We start from the raw sequence: 12,780 nt of genomic DNA, 5'->3' as shown, positions 1-12,780 counted from the left end.
TGACAAAGAAGGGGGTCTTTCCTTATGAACATCTGGATTCTATGGAGAAACTCCGCAAAACGACATCACCCGACAAAGAGGCATTTACAAGTAAACTCAAAGGCACTGTCGTAATGGACGTGGAGTCTGCACATGTAGAGAATGTTTAGCAGGAGTTCCACATCTCTGATTTAGTGGAATATACTAAATTGTACATGGATACTGAGGTCTTGCTCGCAGACATTTTTGAGAAACTCCAGAGTGTATGTATGACCACATGCACTCTGGATCCTGCCCTCTACGAGACCAAGCGATGGCTATTGTGGAATGCAATTTTAAAAAAGACACATGCTGACATTGATCTGTTGACTGATGTTGACATATTGCCCTTTTTCGAATGTAGAATTCATAGGGCTCTTTGCCAGGATGGCCAGAGGTATGCCAAGGTGAATAATCCGCGAATAAGCGAGGACAGGATAGGTCATCTGACGATTTGAATTACATGGCGTTTGAAAAAGAACTCCCTAGTTTGAAGTATAAATTTAATAGGAAATTAATGAAACATTACATCAATGAGTACATATCATGACAGAGAATTCATTCCAGTTTTGTTTAATGCTAGTAGACGTCAATGTGCGATCTGTTTGTTGCCCTGCACTCGTCGAAATGATATTCCACTTCTCGCCCCATATTCACCAGCATTTCAGGTGTAACTGTCCCAACTGCCGCGACGATTCCTTCACGTAAATGACTGATGTCTCTGATCTTTTCACTGTACACAACATTTTTATGTGCATCCAAAAGAAAAATTCCAGTGGGGCTACGTCTGGGCTTCGTAGTGGCCAGGTATTGGGCCAGCCCTGCCTATCCACCTTCCTGAAAAGCGAGAGTCAAGAGCCGCAAGCACATAGTTACTGTAATGAGGTGGAGCGCCATCTTATTGGAAAAACACAAGCCCCTTATCCACCTCAATATCGTCCATTTAGGGAAAGACGTAATCTGTCAACATGTTACAGTAAACGTCCCCGTTTATTGTTTCTTCTACAAAAATGAAAGTATCAGTCACACGATCTTCCACCAAACTGCACCAGACATAAACTTTGGGGGAGTCACGTTGATGCTGAGTAACTTCATGTGGATGCTCTGCCCCCCAAATTCTGCAGTTATGACGATTAACTGTTCCACTGACATGAAATGTAGCCTCATTAGAAAAGAGAATCTTTTTTAAAAAAATTGACATCATCATCAATTCTGTGTAGAAAGTCTACAGCAAACTCATACCTTTCGATTTTATCAGTAGGTTTTATTACACCTAACAGTTGCAATTTGTAGGCTCACAACGTCTTTTACGCACAACAACATACACAGTACCTTTAGACACTCCTAATTGTAGACTACATCTGGCCAATGACTTCTTCAGGCTCTGAACACACGAAACACTGGTCTGTTCAACAACATCTTCAGAAGTTCTTTCTCTACGTGGTGATTTTGTTTTTAAAACACTATCGGTTTCCTTGAAAGACTTTACCCAATGACGGATAGTTCTTGCTGTACGTCGCTCACCACCATACTGACGTCTAAAATTACGTTGCACTGCTGTAACTGACTCAGTTTTCACAAGCCAAATAACACACTGCGCTTTCTGTTGCAGAGTACACAGTGTTGCTGAGTTGCTCTGCACTGCACTGCACGCACGCCTGGGCTGAACTGAGGGAACAGAAGAAAACAACAGCTCTAGTGCCGTCTCAAGGTTAAGCAGACCTACCAGCTCCAGGGGAGCCAAACTTGGAAAGTTGATGAATCAATCACCACAACTAGAATAGTGTATGTCACTTTGCACAGATTCTAGGACACATTAAAACTACGGAATTCTTTTTCAAACACACTGTATATTCTTTACACGGGTGTAAATAACCTCTATAGGCACTTCATACAGCAATCTCTACCGTTTGGAGCATTCCGATGGCTGTCTACAGAAGAAGTCGTCAGCTTGGAGAATATATATATATATATATATATTTGGAGGGAGATATGGCGTATCGTACCCATTTACATGACATACACTGCGACTTGCCACCGTGTCATTGGCGCCTAGCCCCGAGATTCCATTTTGAGCCTGCAAAGCTAAATTTCAGTGATGGTGAATTACTTTGTATGAATACAGACAGTTTCATCTACTGGGTGATCCGTATGAAGTAATTAGGTACATCATGACGAATTCGACATGCCTAGATATGCAGCTGAAAATCCATTTGAAATAACACTTCAAACCAAGGAAGTTATCGGCCTGATGAAAGACGAGGTGAATGGGTCACAGATTGTGGAGTTTGTTGTATGGCTTAGATCTAACATATCTGATTACTGTCTAGATTCATGTTCCATTCAAAGGTGGGCTAATGGTGTGCATTTGCAGCCTCAAAGGCTCTCTTGATCAAAGTCTACAAGAAGTGCTTGCTTGAGGACATCGGTGGCACTTCGCTTATAGTGCACTAAGTAGTCTTGATCATGAGGTCGTGATACTGCACTGCAGCTGAATGTCGACCTATTGCTTCATGATGACAAAGAGTTCATTTGTGAGGATGGGATCGGGACCCTCCCTATCTCACAATATGCACTTGAGTTACTGAGTGTGTGAATTTTTATTTATTTGTAAAGCGTGGATCTGTGTGTGTGTGTGTGTGTGTGTGTGTGTGTGTGTGTGTGTGTGTGTGTGTGGAATAGCTGGACGAACCGTTGATCATAGGTGCGTGTGTCATATGCATGACTGAGTGCATGCTCTGCTACTATGTACACTATTTGTGTGTTTGTATGTGCATGTGTCATTTTTCTTCACGTGATGGTGTTAGCCCAGCCGTTTCCCACATACTGTATAAAATCCCTGTCAGAAAGTAATCATAAACTGTAAGTATTGCGCTAAGGAGTGAAAACAGTATATAAAGAGTGAAAGCAACTACAAAGTGCTGATTAAATGGGAAACGTTTTTTATAGAGTCTGTCTCTGTCTACTACTTTTAGTGTAAATAGTATCTATATGTACGTTGTAGTATTAGTTTCAAAAAATATTGTATAGGCCTATATGTATGCAGATAATCTTTAAAGTGAAAAAATACTATTTATTGACAATTAACTTCTCAAGTATTCATAAATAAACCAAATATCAAAGGAGAGTAAAAGAACTGTTAACAAATAAAACTAAATATTGTTAGTAAAATGCACTGCAAAAATTATTATTAATAATGAACCATCTGTGAATTTGTCATATCATTTATAATTTACTAAAGAACTTGATCCCTTCACTACAGGGTACAAATGACTAGACTCAACCATTTGCTCAACAAGAGGTGTTGAAATTAATTTGTTATAACATATTGTAAGTGAAATATGAAGACCAACACTTACTGAGCCGGCCGGTGTGGCCGAGCGGTTCTATGCGCTTCAGTCTGGAACCGCGCGACTGCTACGGTCGCAGGTTCTAATCCTGCCTCGGGCATGGATGTGTGTGATGTCCTTAGGTTAGTTAGGTTTAAGTAGTTCTAAGTTCAAGGGGACTGATGACCTCAGATGTTAAGTCCCATAGTGCTCAGAGCCATTTTTGAACACTTACTGTCAGGCATACTATTATTTACAATATGTACTTACATGTGCATTGCACGTGTTTCTTTCTTTCTTTTTTTCTCTCTACAAGAATGGACGCATTTTCACACAATATATATATATATATATATATATATATATATATATATATATATATATATATATTAAGCAGGTACATTTGTATTTTGGCCCATCCTACCAAACTGCGAATTTACAACTTCAATTATAGTCTTCTCATCACAGAGCACAGATCCCTATTGGCTGAAGCAGTGGGGGCCGCCAAAAATTGGCTAAGAGCATCTGCATCTGCAGAGGCAATACGGTTCGAAGATGCTGACGTATTTAGTACATGTCAACAGCCGTTTCGACCAAGCAAACAGCTAGGCCACATCCCGCGCCCGGGTTCCCGGGTTCGGTTCCCGGCGGGGTCAGGGATTTTCTCTGCCTCGTGATGACTGGGTGTTGTGTGCTGTCCTTAAGTTAGTTAGGTTTAAGTAGTTCTAAGTTCTAGGGGACTGATGCCCATAGATGTTAAGTCCCATAGTGCTCAGAGCCATTTGAGCTAGGCCACACCCGGAAATCACAAGGCACGCACGCTACTCAAACGAAACAGTCAGTAAATATGTATAGAAATCCTAAATTACAACCTTATTCACGCTGTGTCTTAATCCACAAAAACGACGAATGTGTCTACTATTGCATCACAAATTGTAATTACTGCAAAAAGACCAGGCATAGGACTGATTTGTGCAAAACAAAGTGCAACAGACAAAAACAACATACACTCAAGCATACAATAATGATCAATAATAAAAAGTCAATATTGTTAATAACGAATAAGTGTAGGTTCAAAAATTTTCACTGACGAAATGTCACGTAAACGCCATCTTTGCTGGCAATAACAAGTCGTTAACTATAACGCTTCGAGTTAACAAAGATCCGATCAGTTTTCAAATTACAAATGATCGTCAATTTCAATCGTTAACCTGCAGCGTGCCGAAAGTTAGGAATGCCATACTTAACTGATTCTCAAATTTCGCTATTAGTTACAATAATCAGGAGAGTCCACTGAAAAGACAATTTTCAACAATTTACGAAACAGGGTATATTCGTAGTTGCAAATTCAAATAAAGCAATGAATGTGTTTGGACTGAATTTCTTCAATGCTTTGGGCTTCACCATTCACAGTGAAGCAAATTAAAATCAAACTGAAATTCCAAACGGAAAGTTAAATCAGCTGTACCAAAAATATGCTGGTATTTTTTACAAACCAACAAGCGGTATTAAAGATTACAAGGTACACATTACGCTGAAGCCAAACGCTGTGCCGAAATTTTGCAAAGCACGCAATATTACGTTTGCATTAAAAGATGAAGTAAAGCAGGAACTCAATCTTCTTGAACAGAATGAGGTTATGCCATAACCAGTAGCCAATGGTCGATACGGAGTTGTACAAAAACTGAACGGCTCACTTCGCATCTGCTGAGATTTCAGAGTGACCGTTAATTCTCTGTCTATTATTGACACCTATCCAATTTCCAACTCGGCAGAACTGATGTCAAAATTAGCTGGCGGTGTATAGTTTGCCAAACTGGATCTTAAAGAAGTATATTTGCAAATCCCTTTGTATGAAGACACACATAGGTTTCGTGATGATAATTACTGTATTTGGCCTCTAGCGTTACAAAAGGTTACACTTCAGAACAGCCAGTGCACCGAGATTCTTCCAGTGATACACAGAACAATTAATTCAGAAAGCGCCGAATGTTGTGAACTACCCTGATGACATTACTGACTCTGGAACAATTCCACGGAAACTCTTAAAGATTTTGTAATTTGTTTTCATAATACTACAAGCAGCAAATTTGAAATTCAACAATGAGAAGCTCATCTTCTTCCAACATACACTGATAAGCCAAAATCATTACGACTACTGCTCACCGCAACGTTGGATGCCGCCAAGTGGCGTTGTGACCACGTTACGCGGTAACGCAAGTACGTAGGCTGAGCACACACGGACGGCGGATCACCCTAGTGAGCATACGGGCTGATTGTGGGGAAATCCATTGAAATCAGCGACTTTGACAATGGGCAGACTATTATCACGCAGAGCCTGTGAACGAGTATCTCGAATACGGTCAAGCCGGTCAAATGTTTACGTGCTACGGTCATGAGCGTCTACGGAAAAAGGTAGGACAATGAAACTACCACGAGACGCTAAATGCTTGGACGTCCACGACTCTTTACAGATCGTGGGGTTCATAGCAGACCACGCCTACGTATACACAGGTTGACACAAAGACGTCGTCAATTACTATTGCAGTGGGCACGGAACCATCGGGATTCGACCGTCGATCAATGGAAACGTGTTGGTTCTCCGGGTGAATCACATTTTTTCTACATTAGGTCGATGTTCGTCTCCACAGACGTCGTCAATCGAGACGAACGGCGGCTCGAATCATGCAGCGGGCCACGAACGCAGGCTGGGTGGTTGGTTGATTTGGGGAAGGGGACCAAACAGCGAGCTTATAGGATTAGGGAAGGATGGGGAAGGAAATCGGTCGTGACCCTTCAAAGGAACTATTTCGGCGTTTGCCTAAAGCGATTTAGGGAAATAACGGGAAACCTAAATCTGAGTGGACGGACGCGGATTTGACCTGTCTTCCTCCCGAATGTGAATCCAGTGCAGGCGAGTCGGAGCACTATTATGCTATGGGAGCCATTCTCCTGCGGTTACATTGCATCTGTAGTAGTAATCGAAAACACGCTGACAGCTCCAAGCCACCTGCATCCCTTCATGGTTGATGTCTTTCCCGACAGCAATGTCATCTTTCAGCAGGGTAATAGTTCTTGCCTCGGAGCCAGAACCATGCTACAGTGGTGTGAACTCATGTTGATGTCTCGGCTACCGAATTCGCCTGATGTAAATCCTATGGAATCCATCTGGGTCGCTATCGAGCGCCACCACCGAGTACGCAAACCTCCGGCCCATTATTTACGAGAATTACATGACCTGTGCGTAGACATCTAATGCCACATACCTTTACAAACGTACCAGAAAACTGTCGTATCCCTGATACGCATTATCAGTGATGTATTTCGTTCCAAAGACGGACAAACAAGCTATTAAGCAGGTGGTCATAATGTTTTGGCTCATCAATGCAAGTGCGATACAAGTTACATAATGTCTGCACACGGCATGAAGCCGACACCGCAACACAATGACTCCTTTAAACACCTTCCAGCTCCTACGGACGTCAAGCAAATACGTTCCGTATTAGGACAAATAAACTATTATCGGAAGTTCCTAGAGACCATTGCTACTGGCAAAATATTGACAATGACATTGAACTGATGTTGACTAATGCCATTCATGTCAAAAATACCAGTTAGCTCCATCTCGACAATACTTTACGTGGGTACAGCATCAGAACCCTGGCCACGTCTGCATATTGATTTTTCAGGGTCGTTCCTCGGAAGCTACTGGTTGATCCTCATTGACGCTTTCTGCAAATTTCCATTGCAAGACACCACTGAGGTTAAGCCTCTAGTCCATCTGATTTGCCATTGACATTCGCTAAGTACCCCACTCAAGTTGCAAGTCTACGTTTCAGGTGTACAGATAGGAAACGTAAGGAAAGGGTTGGCCCTAATACATGGACCATAGCCGTGAGCCCTGATAAATATCAGTAATTACTAAGTAGTGGTGGGAACTATCAGCTACTGTAATGAAACAAGGATTACAAATCACTTATCTTTATTGGATGCAAATTCAGATGATTGCTCAAAACAAATAAGAATCAAGTCCTCGTCATACGAGAATGAACCCACCTACACACATGAACACAAGATAACTGTGGGTATTTAGGAAAGAAAGGACTGGAAAAGTTCTCATATAACAGACCAAAGAGATAATAACTTATTTTAGCTGACTACTAATAAGGAAATTAAATTGGTGGTGATGATTGAATTGGAAGCTTAGTGAAAAAAAAGAAAGAGAACTCCAAAATCTGACACAACGTGCCTCCTGTACGTTGTTCCGCTGCAAAACTTACATCAGTTGTCGGAGACGAGGCATGGCGAGGTCGCAGCTGGAGACGGGCAATGGCTTGGCACAGCCTTCTGCTCGCAAATTGACCGCTCCTCTCCAAGTCCAGGCTTCTAAACAGCATCAGCTCCAGGCATCGGCTAGCTCCCTCCAACTCCTAACACCAAAGTGTTCCTCTCTCTTACCCTAGCAGCGAAGAAGTGCCCCGATACTTTGCTGTCCTCCTCCTTCGCGGTGTGAGCTCGCCAAAACTGCAATTTTTGGCCAATTTAAGATGGTGTACTTTATTTCTCCAATCCGAAAACTCGTAAGAATATTATTCTAGAAGATTCGGTGTAGCTTTTCGGAACATTGCGAGCTCAGAGCTACCACAAGTCCTCGTTCCAAAATCTTGTGAATGCCGTCCTAAGGGAAATCGCCGGTCCAAAAGATTGCGAGTGCCGCCTTATCAAAAGCTATCCCACAAAAATCTTACAGTAAATTTTACTTCTCAATGTTTACACTCGTGCACGCGGTGGCACAAGACAAAAGACACACCTCTAGAGACACCTCGTGGCTATTTAACAACAGTGAAATGTTATCGTACAGGACACGCCGTTTGCGTGAGTGGCCTGGTTCCTTCGGCGAAAACTCCGTATTCATATTCGCCATTGCAGAGTGGGCTGGGGCAGTTCACTGAACTTAGTGTGCAAACACTTTCTTCCACGAGCGTTGCTAAGCCTTCTGCCCAGTGAATGGGACAGGGCTAGCTGCTCCCATGCACTCGGGTGGCCGGTGTTTACCTCGTCTGGCGTGTCTGGTCAATCACCTCGCTCGCTGAGGGCAAGCCGAGGAAAGGAAAACCTACAAGAGCCATGCTTTCACGCCCTCCCTAACTACAGAAGAATTAATTCAACATGCATTTTAGAATTAAAAGAAATTAAAGAAAATCCTCTACAATGACCATTCACCCCTTCTTTGCATATACATCGAAAAATATCGATCGTTTAGACCTATCATATCAAGTCATAAGTACATTGACTGAAAAAGAATAAAACACGAGGCTGGCCACAGCCTGACGCGTTTCATTACCTGCCAACCCGCTTGACAAAACGGTCCCGAGGTTGTTGTACGAAGACCTGTCTAAGTATGGAAAACTTCAGAAAATCTTAAATTTTTGTGTGAGCTCGTCCATAACCCACTGTATGAGATTAGGTGGGATGGAACGTGCGCAACTGTGCATTACAGTTTGATTTTCTTTATTATTTTTGTGCCCTTGGCACTGGTCAAACCATCTCTCTCTACCATTCGTAAGCTGGTACAATTTAATTTTACATATAGGTTTGAGCAAGGTACCAACACAACCATACACATGCCTCTCCCTTGGAGCCGGTTTCACAACAGCCTGAACTGAGGGGCACACACTCCAGACTATTGAGGAAACGAAGCCTCCCAAGTTTACTCTAACTCACACTCACTCGTTAAGACTAGGAATTTCTTTCTCAAGTATGCACTCAGTTCTCCGTAAGATAAAAATACAAATACACATGACAAAATACTGCATTAAAGGGAAAAAAATCAATACTTAAACATATTCACAATGTAATCATAATTTGATACCTTCACACCAGCGACCCAAGTGGTCGTCCACATTAATAGAAAGTTTATAAAGACATGTAAGACATTGACAAATCATTACAAAATCGCAGAAGGCGACGACCACGATTGCTGAGTGATGTGAAAAATTCTGACACATCTTCACAATGCAAGCGAATACACTAAATTACACAACGTCAATCACAGAAGGCGACGACCACAGTTATTGATTAAAGTTACGTAAGAGATCGAAAAATCATCGCAGTACAAGAAAATACGCTAAATTATCCAACTTCAGTCGCAGAAGGCGACGACCAAATTACTGACTTGCAAAGACAACCAAAATTACTGAGTAAACTTAAGAAGAACGATGGGAGGACTCATACAAAACATGAAGATCTTTGAGTTACTTATTATACACGTTGTAGTACGGCATTCAGTCAGCATTCACACTTGAGGACAAACACTAGTGTTGGTAAAACTACAAAATGAAACCTAGAATTTTCCTAGTCTATAGAGAAATAACATTACTTGATTAAAAACAAAATACACCTCTTACGTCACCTGGTAAGCGTCCACAGGCTGAGAAACTAATTATTGTTCAAGACAGGTAAAATCGAATACTGAACTGAATTAGGTTACCAATGACAACACATTTCATAATAAATACAGAATTATTTACACCATGTAAATGTACCGAAGATCTATGCAGATGAATTGACATAAAAACATATGGTATCACTATCTTCAAATGGTACTGACAATCAACATTGACACTTGGCGAGTAGAAGAGTCAGAAGAGTTCATTCAGCAGAAGGGGGAGGGTCCTCTTCTGTCAACATCTGCATCCGCCGCCTCTTGAAGTAAGCTCGGCCACGTCAGTTAACTCTGCGGGACCCTTGCAATTTGAAGGTTGCTGGAGCATTGTGTGCCCCTACTCTTCGTGTACAATGCCGTGCCACAGGTTGCCTCAGGAACAACATGAAAGGTTCACATCCATTGCGCCCAGCTTCATTCATGAGGTACTGCAAGTTTCACTTCACGAGGGAGTGACAGGACTGTTGGATCTATCAATTGAACTTAGACCAGATGGACAAGCATTTCAAGGTAAACGAGTCGCTGACACCAGAGGGCCGCAACTTAGTGATTTTCCAGCAAACAGAAAGGTATGTGGGAGTGGATACATCTAGCATGGTGTTCTGTCCAAGAATAAATTAGGATCAGCCTTCACTCGAACCAAGATCGCTTGACAGAGGAAAATTGTGGCTTCTCACACTGAAAAGAAGGTTGATTGAGCACTGTCCTCGGTCATGTCTTGTGCCGCTGATTCAGTTAGTTAATTCGTTGAAGCAGGGTATTACTGTTGTGGCCAACTACTCAGGTACCTCATCAACATGCGAAGGCGCATATATTAATGCCCATGCTGAACTAAACTGACCTGATGAATAGTTGACTGACTGAGCAGTTGCCCAGCTGCAGCATTAGTCTGCCACCTGCTCTGAATCAGCTTGCTTGTTTGTTGATAGCTGGCGTGGCATGTGATGTAGTGGCTAGCTGGCTCTGGACAACCACAGTCACCCGTGTAGGATCAGTTGGCTCTGTGTTGACAGCTGGCTGCTGTATAACGTAGCGGTTAGCAGACATGGATGGCTGCACACTGCAGCGCCACCCCCTGACCTGGACGGTTTCGGTCCATACTGGAAGATGGGTGTCCGTTCATCCCCGGCGGACGGCCCACACAGCTGGTCGCCTCGGCAAGCCCCTGCGTGTCGCCATGCGCCTTCGCTGCGTGTCCCAACATCAGGAGTGTCGTGCCGCGCATGAAATCCTCGCTAGCCTGCACGTAGCTTGATCAATTACACCGTCTGCACAGATCTTCTACATAATTCTCAGTACCGGTTCCTTACATACTGGCATTGGCTTGGCTTGGCTCTGAGCACTATGCGACTTAACTTCTGAGGTCATCAGTCGCCTAGAACTTAGAACTAATTAAACCTAACTAACCTAAGGACATCACACACATCCATGCCCGAGGCAGGATTCGAACCTGCGACCGTAGCGGTCGCTCGGTTCCAGACTGTAGCGCCTAGAACCGCACGGCCACTCCGGCCGGCTTACATACCGGCATTACATTAGTACTGTGTACAGCGTTACAAATCAATACAAAAAGTCCTCATCTACACAGTCCTAGAGTGCTACCATGTATGTATTTATTGTTACTGCATTAGTAAATAATATGAGGCATGTTGTGACACGACTGACTTGAAGCGACTTAAATAACACGTACAAGAACGCCTTTAGGGAACACTATGTAAGAGTATGGACATTAACATCTAATTTAGTAAGTCTCGTCCTTAAGGGCCATCTCTAGCACTGATAAAGGGTCAGATACCCTCAAGACTCCTGTAGGGAAGCAAAACATCTATTAGTGACACGGAGTCGGGTTAGTATGATAATTCGAGGAGTTTAATGAATTTATTCCTAACATGCGTTTCATAAGAACAAGGACCAATCTGCTGTCAAACAACGCTGATACCGATACCCACATTATGCACCAAACTATATTACTGGACAAACGAAATATTATTTTCTCGCTCTCGATCGTTTCCTAATTCAGTGGGCATCTCATCTGACTTGCGCCATCCATCATATTATCTCTATCAGACTTGGAACAAGAACATATGAACATCCACAAGTAAAATAAATGTAAACCCTTCACATCGCACATATTAATTATTGCCCTTTACTAACTTGTCTTCTTTTTAAATGACGAGCTACGGTATGTTTCCTGAAAACCTTACCTAACGTCACAATACCTGATTATCGCCTGTTGGTTCTTGGTTAACACCTTTTGCAACTCTCTTCGCATGAATCCTTAATTCCGACACCACTTGCCTTGGGTATCCGTACTTACGTGAATGTCTGATGCTTCATATTATGCAACATTTCTTCTTCGTGCATCACGTCTCTTAGTAATATCTTATCTGCTGCTTTTTCTCCGTACTATATGATGGATTGCTGCCTACTACTGTTAAGAAACAAAACAGAATGTAAAGTCTTTAGGGATATTACGTCTCTAGTCTCTGTGATTGGCAGTTGGACGCCACACAAACACAAGAATTATCTCGATCATTTACGAGCCTGTTCGTTGCCAACTCTCTTATATCGTCATCTCACCACTTTGGTGAGACATTACAAAAAACCATAACTTCGATAAAGGTTAAAAAGAAAAAAGAAAGAAAACAGAAAAAAAGAAGGGTCGACAGTTCCCTTGGATCGCGCCAAATTCATCTCAACACGAAAATGCAAAAGGGGTGCAACTCACTTGGAGTGCGGGAAATCAACATTACCTATGACGCTCCTTGGAGCGAGTGCAACAACTTCATTCACTTATTCACTAAACGAAAACAATAGCACCTTCTGGGCAACACGGAGTAAGGTTGATCGCCCACGTTGATCAAATAACGAAGATTCCTTCAGACATGTCCGCTGGGTGGTAACGTGCTTACCTCCCGTGCAAGCGGGCCAAGGTTCGATTCCTGGCAGGGCTGGAGATATTCTTCGCTCGTGGACTGGGTCTTGTGT

The sequence above is a fragment of the Schistocerca americana genome, chromosome X (assembly GCF_021461395.2).
Source record: "Schistocerca americana isolate TAMUIC-IGC-003095 chromosome X, iqSchAmer2.1, whole genome shotgun sequence".
Classification (NCBI taxonomy): domain Eukaryota; kingdom Metazoa; phylum Arthropoda; class Insecta; order Orthoptera; family Acrididae; genus Schistocerca; species Schistocerca americana.
The sequence above is the reverse complement of the archived record's forward strand: the minus strand, read 5'-3'. Positions refer to the sequence as shown.